The sequence below is a fragment of the Passer domesticus genome, chromosome W (assembly GCF_036417665.1).
Source record: "Passer domesticus isolate bPasDom1 chromosome W, bPasDom1.hap1, whole genome shotgun sequence".
Classification (NCBI taxonomy): Eukaryota; Metazoa; Chordata; class Aves; order Passeriformes; family Passeridae; genus Passer; species Passer domesticus.
Window position 1 is genome coordinate 25,084,044 of NC_087511.1, and position 14,816 is coordinate 25,098,859.

Below are 14,816 nucleotides of genomic sequence, written 5' to 3' on the forward strand. Positions count from 1 at the left end.
CTAGCAAGGAGAAACTGTGCCAGCACAGTATACCTCCCCGGACTTGTGTTCTAAATTCTCGACTTCTAGGCATCTCAGAAACTAACGGGAAGAGCAAGGTTATCTGTGGTGGGCTGGGGCAGAACTAGCAGCAAGCACAACAAAGTTGTCCAAGAATACCTTGCATTCGAATGCTAATGCCAATACATGAGGCAGGCGAGTGGTAAGCCATGAACTTCTAGCAGTTAGAAAGGTGCAGACACAGTCCGGGTGTTGTGCGGCTTCACTCTTCGCATCCTAGAAGGTACCGCGCTCTCCGTCTCTCGGATGCGATCAAGCGGCTATTCGCGCAGAGAGCACTGTGCCGGTCTCTGTGCGCTCCGGAGCTCTCTTTCTGCCCAACAATGCCTGGCAGCGGCAGTTAACTTCGGACAGCTCCGTATCTCTGTATTCTGCATTTCTTGTCTTCTGCAGCTCAGCAAAATGCTTTTCCACTCTGTCTAGCAAGGAGAAACTGTGCCAGCACAGTATACCTCCCCGGACTTGTGTTCTAAATTCTCGACTTCTTGGCATCTCAGAAACTAACGGGCAGAGCAAGGTTATCCATGGTGGGCTGGGGCAGAACTAGCAACAAGCACAGCAAAGTTGTCCAAGAATACCTTGCATTCGAATGCTAATGCCAATACATGAGGCAGGCGAGTGGTAAGCCATGAACATCTAGCAGTTAGAAAGCTGCGCACACAGTCCGGGTGTTGTGCGGCGTCACTCTTCGCATCCTAGAAGGTACCGCGCTCTCCGTCTCTCGGATGCGATCAAGCGGCTATTCGCGCAGAGAGCACTGTGCCGGTCACTGTGCGCTCCGGAGCTCTCTTTCTGCCCAAAGACGCCTGGCAGCGGCACTTAACTTCGGACAGCTCGGTATCTCCCTATTCTGCATTTCTTGTCTTCTGCAGCTCAGCAAAATGCTTTTCCACTCTGTCTAGCAAGGAGAAACTGTGCCAGCACAGTATACCTCCCCGGACTTGTGTTCTAAATTCTCGACTTCTTGGCATCTCAGAAACTAACGGGCAGAGCAAGGTTATCCATGGTGGGCTGGGGCAGAACTAGCAGCAAGCACAGCAAAGTTGTCCAAGAATACCTTGCATTCGAATGCTAATGCCAATACATGAGGCAGGCGAGTGGTAAGCCATGAACATCTAGCAGTTAGAAAGCTGCGCACACAGTCCGGGTGTTGTGCGGCTTCACTCTTCGCATCCTAGAAGGTACCGCGCTCTCCGTCTCTCGGATGCGATCAAGCGGCTATTCGTGCAGAGAGCACTGTGCCGGTCTCTGTGCGCTCCGGAGCTCTCTTTCTGCCCAACAATGCCTGGCAGCGGCAGTTAACTTCGGACAGCTCCGTATCTCCCTATTCTGCATTTCTTGTCTTCTGCAGCTCAGCAAAATGCTTTTCCACTCTGTCTAGCAAGGAGAAACTGTGCCAGCACAGTATACCTCCCCGGACTTGTGTTCTAAATTCTCGACTTCTTGGCATCTCAGAAACTAACGGGCAGAGCAAGGTTATCCATGGTGGGCTGGGGCAGAACTAGCAACAAGCACAGCAAAGTTGTCCAAGAATACCTTGCATTCGAATGCTAATGCCAATACATGAGGAAGGCGAGTGGTAAGCCATGAATATCTAGCAGTTAGAAAGCTGCGCACACAGTCCGGGTGTTGTGTGGCTTCACTCTTCGCATCCTAGAAGGTACCGCGCTCTCCGTCTCTCGGATGCGATCAAGCGGCTATTCGCGCAGAGAGCACTGTGCCGGTCACTGTGCGCTCCGGAGCTCTCTTTCTGCCCAACGACGCCTGGCAGCGGCACTTAACTTCGGACAGCTCCGTATCTCCCTATTCTGCATTTCATGTCTTCTGCATCTCAGCAAAATGCTTTTCCACTCTGTCTAGCAAGGAGAAACTGGGCCAGAACAGTATACCTCCCCGGACTTGTGTTCTAAATTCCCGACGTCTCGGCATCTCAGAAACTAACGGGAAGAGCAAGGTTTTCCATGGTGGGCTGGAACAGAACTAGCAACAAGCACAGCAAAGTTGTCCAAGAATACCTTGCATTCGAATGCTAATGCCAATACATGAGGCAGGCGAGTGGTAAGCCATGAACTTCTAGCAGTTAGAAAGCTGCGGACACAGTCCGGGTGTTGTGCGGCGTCACTCTTCGCATCCTAGAAGGTACCGCGCTCTCCGTCTCGCGGATGCGATCAAGCGGCTATTCGCGCAGAGAGCACTGTGCCGGTCACTGTGCGCTCCGGAGCTCTCTTTCTGCCCAACGACGCCTGGCAGCGGCACTTAACTTCGGACAGCTCGGTATCTCCCTATTCTGCATTTCTTGTCTTCTGCAGCTCAGCAAAATGCTTTTCCACTCTGTCTAGCAAGGAGAAACTGTGCCAGCACAGTATACCTCCCCGGACTTGTGTTCTAAATTCTCGACTTCTTGGCATCTCAGAAACTAACGGGCAGAGCAAGGTTATCCATGGTGGGCTCGAACAGAACTAGCAACAAGCACAGCAAAGTTGTCCAAGAATACCTTGCATTCGAATGCTAATGCCAATACATGAGGCAGGCGAGTGGTAAGCCATGAACATCTAGCAGTTAGAAAGCTGCGCACACAGTCCGGGTGTTGTGTGGCTTCACTCTTCGCATCCTAGAAGGTACCGCGCTCTCCGTCTCTCGGATGCGATCAAGCGGCTATTCGCGCAGAGAGCACTGTGCCGGTCAATGTGCGCTCCGGAGCTCTCTTTCTGCCCAACGACGCCTGGCAGATGCACTTAACTTCGGACAGCTCCGTATCTCCCTATTCTGCATTTCATGTCTTCTGCATCTCAGCAAAATGCTTTTCCACTCTGTCTAGCAAGGAGAAACTGGGCCAGAACAGTATACCTCCCCGGACTTGTGTTCTAAATTCCCGACGTCTCGGCATCTCAGAAACTAACGGGAAGAGCAAGGTTATCCATGGTGGGCTGGAACAGAACTAGCAACAAGCACAGCAAAGTTGTCCAAGAATACCTTGCATTCGAATGCTAATGCCAATACATGAGGCAGGCCAGTGGTAAGCCATGAACTTCTAGCAGTTAGAAAGCTGCGGACACAGTCCGGGTGTTGTGCGGCGTCACTCTTCGCATCCTAGAAGGTACCGCGCTCTCCGTCTCTCGGATGCGATCAAGCGGCTATTCGCGCAGAGAGCACTGTGCCGGTCACTGTGCGCTCCGGAGCTCTCTTTCTGCCCAACGACGCCTGGCAGCGGCACTTAACTTCGGACAGCTCCGTATCTCCGTATTCTGCATTTCTTGTCTTCTGCATCTCAGCAAAATGCTTTTCCCTCTGTCTAGCAAGAGACACTGTGCCAGCACAGTATACCTCCCAGGACTTGTGTTCTAAATTCCCGACTTCTCGGCATCTCAGAAACTAACGGGAAGAGCAAGGTTTTCCATCGTGGGCTCGAACAGAACTAGCAACAAGCACAGCAAAGTTGTCCAAGAATACCTTGCATTCGAATGCTAATGCCAATACATGAGGCAGGCGAGTGGTAAGCCATGAACTTCTAGCAGTTAGAAAGGTGCAGACACAGTCCGGGTGTTGTGCGGCTTCACTCTTCGCATCCTAGAAGGTACCGCGCTCTCCGTCTCTCGGATGCGATCAAGCGGCTATTCGCGCAGAGAGCACTGTGCCGGTCACTGTGCGCTCCGGAGCTCTCTTTCTGCCCAACAATGCCTGGCAGCGGCAGTTAACTTCGGACAGCTCCGTATCTCCGTATTCTGCATTTCTTGTCTTCTGCAGCTCAGCAAAATGCTTTTCCACTCTGTCTAGCAAGGAGAAACTGTGCCAGCACAGTATACCTCCCCGGACTTGTGTTCTAAATTCTCGACTTCTTGGCATCTCAGAAACTAACGGGCAGAGCAAGGTTATCCATGGTGGGCTGGGGCAGAACTAGCAACAAGCACAGCAAAGTTGTCCAAGAATACCTTGCATTCGAATGCTAATGCCAATACATGAGGCAGGCGAGTGGTAAGCCATGAACATCTAGCAGTTAGAAAGCTGCGCACACAGTCCGGGTGTTGTGCGGCGTCACTCTTCGCATCCTAGAAGGTACCGCGCTCTCCGTCTCTCGGATGCGATCAAGCGGCTATTCGCGCAGAGAGCACTGTGCCGGTCACTGTGCGCTCCGGAGCTCTCTTTCTGCCCAACGACGCCTGGCAGATGCACTTAACTTCGGACAGCTCGGTATCTCCCTATTCTGCATTTCTTGTCTTCTGCAGCTCAGCAAAATGCTTTTCCACTCTGTCTAGCAAGGAGAAACTGTGCCAGCACAGTATACCTCCCCGGACTTGTGTTCTAAATTCCCGACGTCTCGGCATCTCAGAAACTAACGGGAAGAGCAAGGTTTTCCATGGTGGGCTGGAACAGAACTAGCAAGAAGCACAGCAAAGTTGTCCAAGAATACCTTGCATTCGAATGCTAATGCCAATACATGAGGCAGGCGAGTGGTAAGCCATGAACTTCTAGCAGTTAGAAAGCTGCGGACACAGTCCGGGTGTTGTGCGGCTTCACTCTTCGCATCCTAGAAGGTACCGCGCTCTCCGTCTCTCGGATGCGATCAAGCGGCTATTCGCGCAGAGAGCACTGTGCCGGTCACTGTGCGCTCCGGAGCTCTCTTTCTGCCCAACGACGCCTGGCAGCGGCACTTAACTTCGGACAGCTCGGTATCTCCCTATTCTGCATTTCTTGTCTTCTGCAGCTCAGCAAAATGCTTTTCCACTCTGTCTAGCAAGGAGAAACTGTGCCAGCACAGTATACCTCCCCGGACTTGTGTTCTAAATTCTCGACTTCTTGGCATCTCAGAAACTAACGGGCAGAGCAAGGTTATCCATGGTGGGCTGGGGCAGAACTAGCAACAAGCACAGCAAAGTTGTCCAAGAATACCTTGCATTCGAATGCTAATGCCAATACATGAGGCAGGCGAGTGGTAAGCCATGAACATCTAGCAGTTAGAAAGCTGCGCACACAGTCCGGGTGTTGTGTGGCTTCACTCTTCGCATCCTAGAAGGTACCGCGCTCTCCGTCTCTCGGATGCGATCAAGCGGCTATTCGCGCAGAGAGCACTGTGCCGGTCACTGTGCGCTCCGGAGCTCTCTTTCTGCCCAACGACGCCTGGCAGATGCACTTAACTTCGGACAGCTCCGTATCTCCCTATTCTGCATTTCATGTCTTCTGCATCTCAGCAAAATGCTTTTCCACTCTGTCTAGCAAGGAGAAACTGGGCCAGAACAGTATACCTCCCCGGACTTGTGTTCTAAATTCCCGACGTCTCGGCATCTCAGAAACTAACGGGAAGAGCAAGGTTATCCATGGTGGGCTGGAACAGAACTAGCAACAAGCACAGCAAAGTTGTCCAAGAATACCTTGCATTCGAATGCTAATGCCAATACATGAGGCAGGCCAGTGGTAAGCCATGAACTTCTAGCAGTTAGAAAGCTGCGGACACAGTCCGGGTGTTGTGCGGCGTCACTCTTCGCATCCTAGAAGGTACCGCGCTCTCCGTCTCTCGGATGCGATCAAGCGGCTATTCGCGCAGAGAGCACTGTGCCGGTCACTGTGCGCTCCGGAGCTCTCTTTCTGCCCAACGACGCCTGGCAGATGCACTTAACTTCGGACAGCTCGGTATCTCCCTATTCTGCATTTCTTGTCTTCTGCAGCTCAGCAAAATGCTTTTCCACTCTGTCTAGCAAGGAGAAACTGTGCCAGCACAGTATACCTCCCCGGACTTGTGTTCTAAATTCCCGACGTCTCGGCATCTCAGAAACTAACGGGAAGAGCAAGGTTTTCCATGGTGGGCTGGAACAGAACTAGCAAGAAGCACAGCAAAGTTGTCCAAGAATACCTTGCATTCGAATGCTAATGCCAATACATGAGGCAGGCGAGTGGTAAGCCATGAACTTCTAGCAGTTAGAAAGCTGCGGACACAGTCCGGGTGTTGTGCGGCTTCACTCTTCGCATCCTAGAAGGTACCGCGCTCTCCGTCTCTCGGATGCGATCAAGCGGCTATTCGCGCAGAGAGCACTGTGCCGGTCACTGTGCGCTCCGGAGCTCTCTTTCGGCCCAACGACGCCTGGCAGCGGCACTTAACTTCGGACAGCTCGGTATCTCCCTATTCTGCATTTCTTGTCTTCTGCAGCTCAGCAAAATGCTTTTCCACTCTGTCTAGCAAGGAGAAACTGTGCCAGCACAGTATACCTCCCCGGACTTGTGTTCTAAATTCTCGACTTCTTGGCATCTCAGAAACTAACGGGCAGAGCAAGGTTATCCATGGTGGGCTGGGGCAGAACTAGCAACAAGCACAGCAAAGTTGTCCAAGAATACCTTGCATTCGAATGCTAATGCCAATACATGAGGCAGGCGAGTGGTAAGCCATGAACATCTAGCAGTTAGAAAGCTGCGCACACAGTCCGGGTGTTGTGCGGCTTCACTCTTCGCATCCTAGAAGGTACCGCGCTCTCCGTCTCTCGGATGCGATCAAGCGGCTATTCGCGCAGAGAGCACTGTGCCGGTCTCTGTGCGCTCCGGAGCTCTCTTTCTGCCCAACGACGCCTGGCAGCGGCACTTAACTTCGGACAGCTCCGTATCTCCGTATTCTGCATTTCTTGTCTTCTGCAGCTCAGCAAAATGCTTTTCCACTCTGTCTAGCAAGGAGAAACTGTGCCAGCACAGTATACCTCCCCGGACTTGTGTTCTAAATTCTCGACTTCTTGGCATCTCAGAAACTAACGGGCAGAGCAAGGTTATCCATGGTGGGCTGGGGCAGAACTAGCAACAAGCACAGCAAAGTTGTCCAAGAATACCTTGCATTCGAATGCTAATGCCAATACATGAGGAAGGCGAGTGGTAAGCCATGAACATCTAGCAGTTAGAAAGCTGCGGACACAGTCCGGGTGTTGTGCGGCTTCACTCTTCGCATCCTAGAAGGTACCGCGCTCTCCGTCTCTCGGATGCGATCAAGCGGCTATTCGCGCAGAGAGCACTGTGCCGGTCTCTGTGCGCTCCGGAGCTCTCTTTCTGCCCAACAATGCCTGGCAGCGGCAGTTAACTTCGGACAGCTCCGTATCTCCGTATTCTGCATTTCTTGTCTTCTGCAGCTCAGCAAAATGCTTTTCCACTCTGTCTAGCAAGGAGAAACTGTGCCAGCACAGTATACCTCCCCGGACTTGTGTTCTAAATTCTCGACTTCTTGGCATCTCAGAAACTAACGGGCAGAGCAAGGTTATCCATGGTGGGCTGGGGCAGAACTAGCAACAAGCACAGCAAAGTTGTCCAAGAATACCTTGCATTCGAATGCTAATGCCAATACATGAGGCAGGCGAGTGGTAAGCCATGAACATCTAGCAGTTAGAAAGCTGCGCACACAGTCCGGGTGTTGTGTGGCTTCACTCTTCGCATCCTAGAAGGTACCGCGCTCTCCGTCTCTCGGATGCGATCAAGCGGCTATTCGCGCAGAGAGCACTGTGCCGGTCACTGTGCGCTCCGGAGCTCTCTTTCTGCCCAACGACGCCTGGCAGATGCACTTAACTTCGGACAGCTCCGTATCTCCCTATTCTGCATTTCATGTCTTCTGCATCTCAGCAAAATGCTTTTCCACTCTGTCTAGCAAGGAGAAACTGGGCCAGAACAGTATACCTCCCCGGACTTGTGTTCTAAATTCCCGACGTCTCGGCATCTCAGAAACTAACGGGAAGAGCAAGGTTATCCATGGTGGGCTGGAACAGAACTAGCAACAAGCACAGCAAAGTTGTCCAAGAATACCTTGCATTCGAATGCTAATGCCAATACATGAGGCAGGCCAGTGGTAAGCCATGAACTTCTAGCAGTTAGAAAGCTGCGGACACAGTCCGGGTGTTGTGCGGCGTCACTCTTCGCATCCTAGAAGGTACCGCGCTCTCCGTCTCTCGGATGCGATCAAGCGGCTATTCGCGCAGAGAGCACTGTGCCGGTCACTGTGCGCTCCGGAGCTCTCTTTCTGCCCAACGACGCCTGGCAGATGCACTTAACTTCGGACAGCTCGGTATCTCCCTATTCTGCATTTCTTGTCTTCTGCAGCTCAGCAAAATGCTTTTCCACTCTGTCTAGCAAGGAGAAACTGTGCCAGCACAGTATACCTCCCCGGACTTGTGTTCTAAATTCCCGACGTCTCGGCATCTCAGAAACTAACGGGAAGAGCAAGGTTTTCCATGGTGGGCTGGAACAGAACTAGCAAGAAGCACAGCAAAGTTGTCCAAGAATACCTTGCATTCGAATGCTAATGCCAATACATGAGGCAGGCGAGTGGTAAGCCATGAACATCTAGCAGTTAGAAAGCTGCGCACACAGTCCGGGTGTTGTGTGGCTTCACTCTTCGCATCCTAGAAGGTACCGCGCTCTCCGTCTCTCGGATGCGATCAAGCGGCTATTCGCGCAGAGAGCACTGTGCCGGTCACTGTGCGCTCCGGAGCTCTCTTTCTGCCCAACGACGCCTGGCAGATGCACTTAACTTCGGACAGCTCCGTATCTCCCTATTCTGCATTTCATGTCTTCTGCATCTCAGCAAAATGCTTTTCCACTCTGTCTAGCAAGGAGAAACTGGGCCAGAACAGTATACCTCCCCGGACTTGTGTTCTAAATTCCCGACGTCTCGGCATCTCAGAAACTAACGGGAAGAGCAAGGTTATCCATGGTGGGCTGGAACAGAACTAGCAACAAGCACAGCAAAGTTGTCCAAGAATACCTTGCATTCGAATGCTAATGCCAATACATGAGGCAGGCCAGTGGTAAGCCATGAACTTCTAGCAGTTAGAAAGCTGCGGACACAGTCCGGGTGTTGTGCGGCGTCACTCTTCGCATCCTAGAAGGTACCGCGCTCTCCGTCTCTCGGATGCGATCAAGCGGCTATTCGCGCAGAGAGCACTGTGCCGGTCACTGTGCGCTGCGGAGCTCTCTTTCTGCCCAACGACGCCTGGCAGATGCACTTAACTTCGGACAGCTCGGTATCTCCCTATTCTGCATTTCTTGTCTTCTGCAGCTCAGCAAAATGCTTTTCCACTCTGTCTAGCAAGGAGAAACTGTGCCAGCACAGTATACCTCCCCGGACTTGTGTTCTAAATTCACGACGTCTCGGCATCTCAGAAACTAACGGGAAGAGCAAGGTTTTCCATGGTGGGCTGGAACAGAACTAGCAAGAAGCACAGCAAAGTTGTCCAAGAATACCTTGCATTCGAATGCTAATGCCAATACATGAGGCAGGCGAGTGGTAAGCCATGAACATCTAGCAGTTAGAAAGCTGCGCACACAGTCCGGGTGTTGTGTGGCTTCACTCTTCGCATCCTAGAAGGTACCGCGCTCTCCGTCTCTCGGATGCGATCAAGCGGCTATTCGCGCAGAGAGCACTGTGCCGGTCACTGTGCGCTCCGGAGCTCTCTTTCTGCCCAACGACGCCTGGCAGATGCACTTAACTTCGGACAGCTCCGTATCTCCCTATTCTGCATTTCATGTCTTCTGCATCTCAGCAAAATGCTTTTCCACTCTGTCTAGCAAGGAGAAACTGGGCCAGAACAGTATACCTCCCCGGACTTGTGTTCTAAATTCCCGACGTCTCGGCATCTCAGAAACTAACGGGAAGAGCAAGGTTATCCATGGTGGGCTGGAACAGAACTAGCAACAAGCACAGCAAAGTTGTCCAAGAATACCTTGCATTCGAATGCTAATGCCAATACATGAGGCAGGCCAGTGGTAAGCCATGAACTTCTAGCAGTTAGAAAGCTGCGGACACAGTCCGGGTGTTGTGCGGCGTCACTCTTCGCATCCTAGAAGGTACCGCGCTCTCCGTCTCTCGGATGCGATCAAGCGGCTATTCGCGCAGAGAGCACTGTGCCGGTCACTGTGCGCTCCGGAGCTCTCTTTCTGCCCAACGACGCCTGGCAGATGCACTTAACTTCGGACAGCTCGGTATCTCCCTATTCTGCATTTCTTGTCTTCTGCAGCTCAGCAAAATGCTTTTCCACTCTGTCTAGCAAGGAGAAACTGTGCCAGCACAGTATACCTCCCCGGACTTGTGTTCTAAATTCCCGACGTCTCGGCATCTCAGAAACTAACGGGAAGAGCAAGGTTTTCCATGGTGGGCTGGAACAGAACTAGCAAGAAGCACAGCAAAGTTGTCCAAGAATACCTTGCATTCGAATGCTAATGCCAATACATGAGGCAGGCGAGTGGTAAGCCATGAACTTCTAGCAGTTAGAAAGCTGCGGACACAGTCCGGGTGTTGTGCGGCTTCACTCTTCGCATCCTAGAAGGTACCGCGCTCTCCGTCTCTCGGATGCGATCAAGCGGCTATTCGCGCAGAGAGCACTGTGCCGGTCACTGTGCGCTCCGGAGCTCTCTTTCTGCCCAACGACGCCTGGCAGCGGCACTTAACTTCGGACAGCTCGGTATCTCCCTATTCTGCATTTCTTGTCTTCTGCAGCTCAGCAAAATGCTTTTCCACTCTGTCTAGCAAGGAGAAACTGTGCCAGCACAGTATACCTCCCCGGACTTGTGTTCTAAATTCTCGACTTCTTGGCATCTCAGAAACTAACGGGCAGAGCAAGGTTATCCATGGTGGGCTGGGGCAGAACTAGCAACAAGCACAGCAAAGTTGTCCAAGAATACCTTGCATTCGAATGCTAATGCCAATACATGAGGCAGGCGAGTGGTAAGCCATGAACATCTAGCAGTTAGAAAGCTGCGCACACAGTCCGGGTGTTGTGCGGCTTCACTCTTCGCATCCTAGAAGGTACCGCGCTCTCCGTCTCTCGGATGCGATCAAGCGGCTATTCGCGCAGAGAGCACTGTGCCGGTCTCTGTGCGCTCCGGAGCTCTCTTTCTGCCCAACGACGCCTGGCAGCGGCACTTAACTTCGGACAGCTCCGTATCTCCGTATTCTGCATTTCTTGTCTTCTGCAGCTCAGCAAAATGCTTTTCCACTCTGTCTAGCAAGGAGAAACTGTGCCAGCACAGTATACCTCCCCGGACTTGTGTTCTAAATTCTCGACTTCTTGGCATCTCAGAAACTAACGGGCAGAGCAAGGTTATCCATGGTGGGCTGGGGCAGAACTAGCAACAAGCACAGCAAAGTTGTCCAAGAATACCTTGCATTCGAATGCTAATGCCAATACATGAGGAAGGCGAGTGGTAAGCCATGAACATCTAGCAGTTAGAAAGCTGCGGACACAGTCCGGGTGTTGTGCGGCTTCACTCTTCGCATCCTAGAAGGTACCGCGCTCTCCGTCTCTCGGATGCGATCAAGCGGCTATTCGCGCAGAGAGCACTGTGCCGGTCTCTGTGCGCTCCGGAGCTCTCTTTCTGCCCAACAATGCCTGGCAGCGGCAGTTAACTTCGGACAGCTCCGTATCTCCGTATTCTGCATTTCTTGTCTTCTGCAGCTCAGCAAAATGCTTTTCCACTCTGTCTAGCAAGGAGAAACTGTGCCAGCACAGTATACCTCCCCGGACTTGTGTTCTAAATTCTCGACTTCTTGGCATCTCAGAAACTAACGGGCAGAGCAAGGTTATCCATGGTGGGCTGGGGCAGAACTAGCAACAAGCACAGCAAAGTTGTCCAAGAATACCTTGCATTCGAATGCTAATGCCAATACATGAGGCAGGCGAGTGGTAAGCCATGAACATCTAGCAGTTAGAAAGCTGCGCACACAGTCCGGGTGTTGTGTGGCTTCACTCTTCGCATCCTAGAAGGTACCGCGCTCTCCGTCTCTCGGATGCGATCAAGCGGCTATTCGCGCAGAGAGCACTGTGCCGGTCACTGTGCGCTCCGGAGCTCTCTTTCTGCCCAACGACGCCTGGCAGATGCACTTAACTTCGGACAGCTCCGTATCTCCCTATTCTGCATTTCATGTCTTCTGCATCTCAGCAAAATGCTTTTCCACTCTGTCTAGCAAGGAGAAACTGGGCCAGAACAGTATACCTCCCCGGACTTGTGTTCTAAATTCCCGACGTCTCGGCATCTCAGAAACTAACGGGAAGAGCAAGGTTATCCATGGTGGGCTGGAACAGAACTAGCAACAAGCACAGCAAAGTTGTCCAAGAATACCTTGCATTCGAATGCTAATGCCAATACATGAGGCAGGCCAGTGGTAAGCCATGAACTTCTAGCAGTTAGAAAGCTGCGGACACAGTCCGGGTGTTGTGCGGCGTCACTCTTCGCATCCTAGAAGGTACCGCGCTCTCCGTCTCTCGGATGCGATCAAGCGGCTATTCGCGCAGAGAGCACTGTGCCGGTCACTGTGCGCTCCGGAGCTCTCTTTCTGCCCAACGACGCCTGGCAGATGCACTTAACTTCGGACAGCTCGGTATCTCCCTATTCTGCATTTCTTGTCTTCTGCAGCTCAGCAAAATGCTTTTCCACTCTGTCTAGCAAGGAGAAACTGTGCCAGCACAGTATACCTCCCCGGACTTGTGTTCTAAATTCCCGACGTCTCGGCATCTCAGAAACTAACGGGAAGAGCAAGGTTTTCCATGGTGGGCTGGAACAGAACTAGCAAGAAGCACAGCAAAGTTGTCCAAGAATACCTTGCATTCGAATGCTAATGCCAATACATGAGGCAGGCGAGTGGTAAGCCATGAACTTCTAGCAGTTAGAAAGCTGCGGACACAGTCCGGGTGTTGTGCGGCTTCACTCTTCGCATCCTAGAAGGTACCGCGCTCTCCGTCTCTCGGATGCGATCAAGCGGCTATTCGCGCAGAGAGCACTGTGCCGGTCACTGTGCGCTCCGGAGCTCTCTTTCTGCCCAACGACGCCTGGCAGCGGCACTTAACTTCGGACAGCTCGGTATCTCCCTATTCTGCATTTCTTGTCTTCTGCAGCTCAGCAAAATGCTTTTCCACTCTGTCTAGCAAGGAGAAACTGTGCCAGCACAGTATACCTCCCCGGACTTGTGTTCTAAATTCTCGACTTCTTGGCATCTCAGAAACTAACGGGCAGAGCAAGGTTATCCATGGTGGGCTGGGGCAGAACTAGCAACAAGCACAGCAAAGTTGTCCAAGAATACCTTGCATTCGAATGCTAATGCCAATACATGAGGCAGGCGAGTGGTAAGCCATGAACTTCTAGCAGTTAGAAAGCTGCGGACACAGTCCGGGTGTTGTGCGGCTTCACTCTTCGCATCCTAGAAGGTACCGCGCTCTCCGTCTCTCGGATGCGATCAAGCGGCTATTCGCGCAGAGAGCACTGTGCCGGTCACTGTGCGCTCCGGAGCTCTCTTTCTGCCCAACGACGCCTGGCAGCGGCACTTAACTTCGGACAGCTCGGTATCTCCCTATTCTGCATTTCTTGTCTTCTGCAGCTCAGCAAAATGCTTTTCCACTCTGTCTAGCAAGGAGAAACTGTGCCAGCACAGTATACCTCCCCGGACTTGTGTTCTAAATTCTCGACTTCTTGGCATCTCAGAAACTAACGGGCAGAGCAAGGTTATCCATGGTGGGCTGGGGCAGAACTAGCAACAAGCACAGCAAAGTTGTCCAAGAATACCTTGCATTCGAATGCTAATGCCAATACATGAGGCAGGCGAGTGGTAAGCCATGAACATCTAGCAGTTAGAAAGCTGCGCACACAGTCCGGGTGTTGTGCGGCTTCACTCTTCGCATCCTAGAAGGTACCGCGCTCTCCGTCTCTCGGATGCGATCAAGCGGCTATTCGCGCAGAGAGCACTGTGCCGGTCTCTGTGCGCTCCGGAGCTCTCTTTCTGCCCAACGACGCCTGGCAGCGGCACTTAACTTCGGACAGCTCCGTATCTCCGTATTCTGCATTTCTTGTCTTCTGCAGCTCAGCAAAATGCTTTTCCACTCTGTCTAGCAAGGAGAAACTGTGCCAGCACAGTATACCTCCCCGGACTTGTGTTCTAAATTCTCGACTTCTTGGCATCTCAGAAACTAACGGGCAGAGCAAGGTTATCCATGGTGGGCTGGGGCAGAACTAGCAACAAGCACAGCAAAGTTGTCCAAGAATACCATGCATTCGAATGCTAATGCCAATACATGAGGAAGGCGAGTGGTAAGCCATGAACATCTAGCAGTTAGAAAGCTGCGGACACAGTCCGGGTGTTGTGCGGCTTCACTCTTCGCATCCTAGAAGGTACCGCGCTCTCCGTCTCTCGGATGCGATCAAGCGGCTATTCGCGCAGAGAGCACTGTGCCGGTCTCTGTGCGCTCCGGAGCTCTCTTTCTGCCCAACAATGCCTGGCAGCGGCAGTTAACTTCGGACAGCTCCGTATCTCCGTATTCTGCATTTCTTGTCTTCTGCAGCTCAGCAAAATGCCTTTCCACTCTGTCTAGCAAGGAGAAACTGTGCCAGCACAGTATACCTCCCCGGACTTGTGTTCTAAATTCTCGACTTCTTGGCATCTCAGAAACTAACGGGAAGAGCAAGGTTATCTGTGGTGGGCTGGGGCAGAACTAGCAGCAAGCACAACAAAGTTGTCCAAGAATACCTTGCATTCGAATGCTAATGCCAATACATGAGGCAGGCGAGTGGTAAGCCATGAACTTCTAGCAGTTAGAAAGCTGCGGACACAGTCCGGGTGTTGTGCGGCTTCACTCTTCGCATCCTAGAAGGTACCGCGCTCTCCGTCTCTCGGATGCGATCAAGCGGCTATTCGTGCAGAGAGCACTGTGCCGGTCACTGTGCGCTCCGGAGCTCTCTTTCTGCCCAACAATGCCTGGCAGCGGCAGTTAACTTCGGACAGCTCCGTATCTCCGTATTCTGCATTTCTTGTCTTC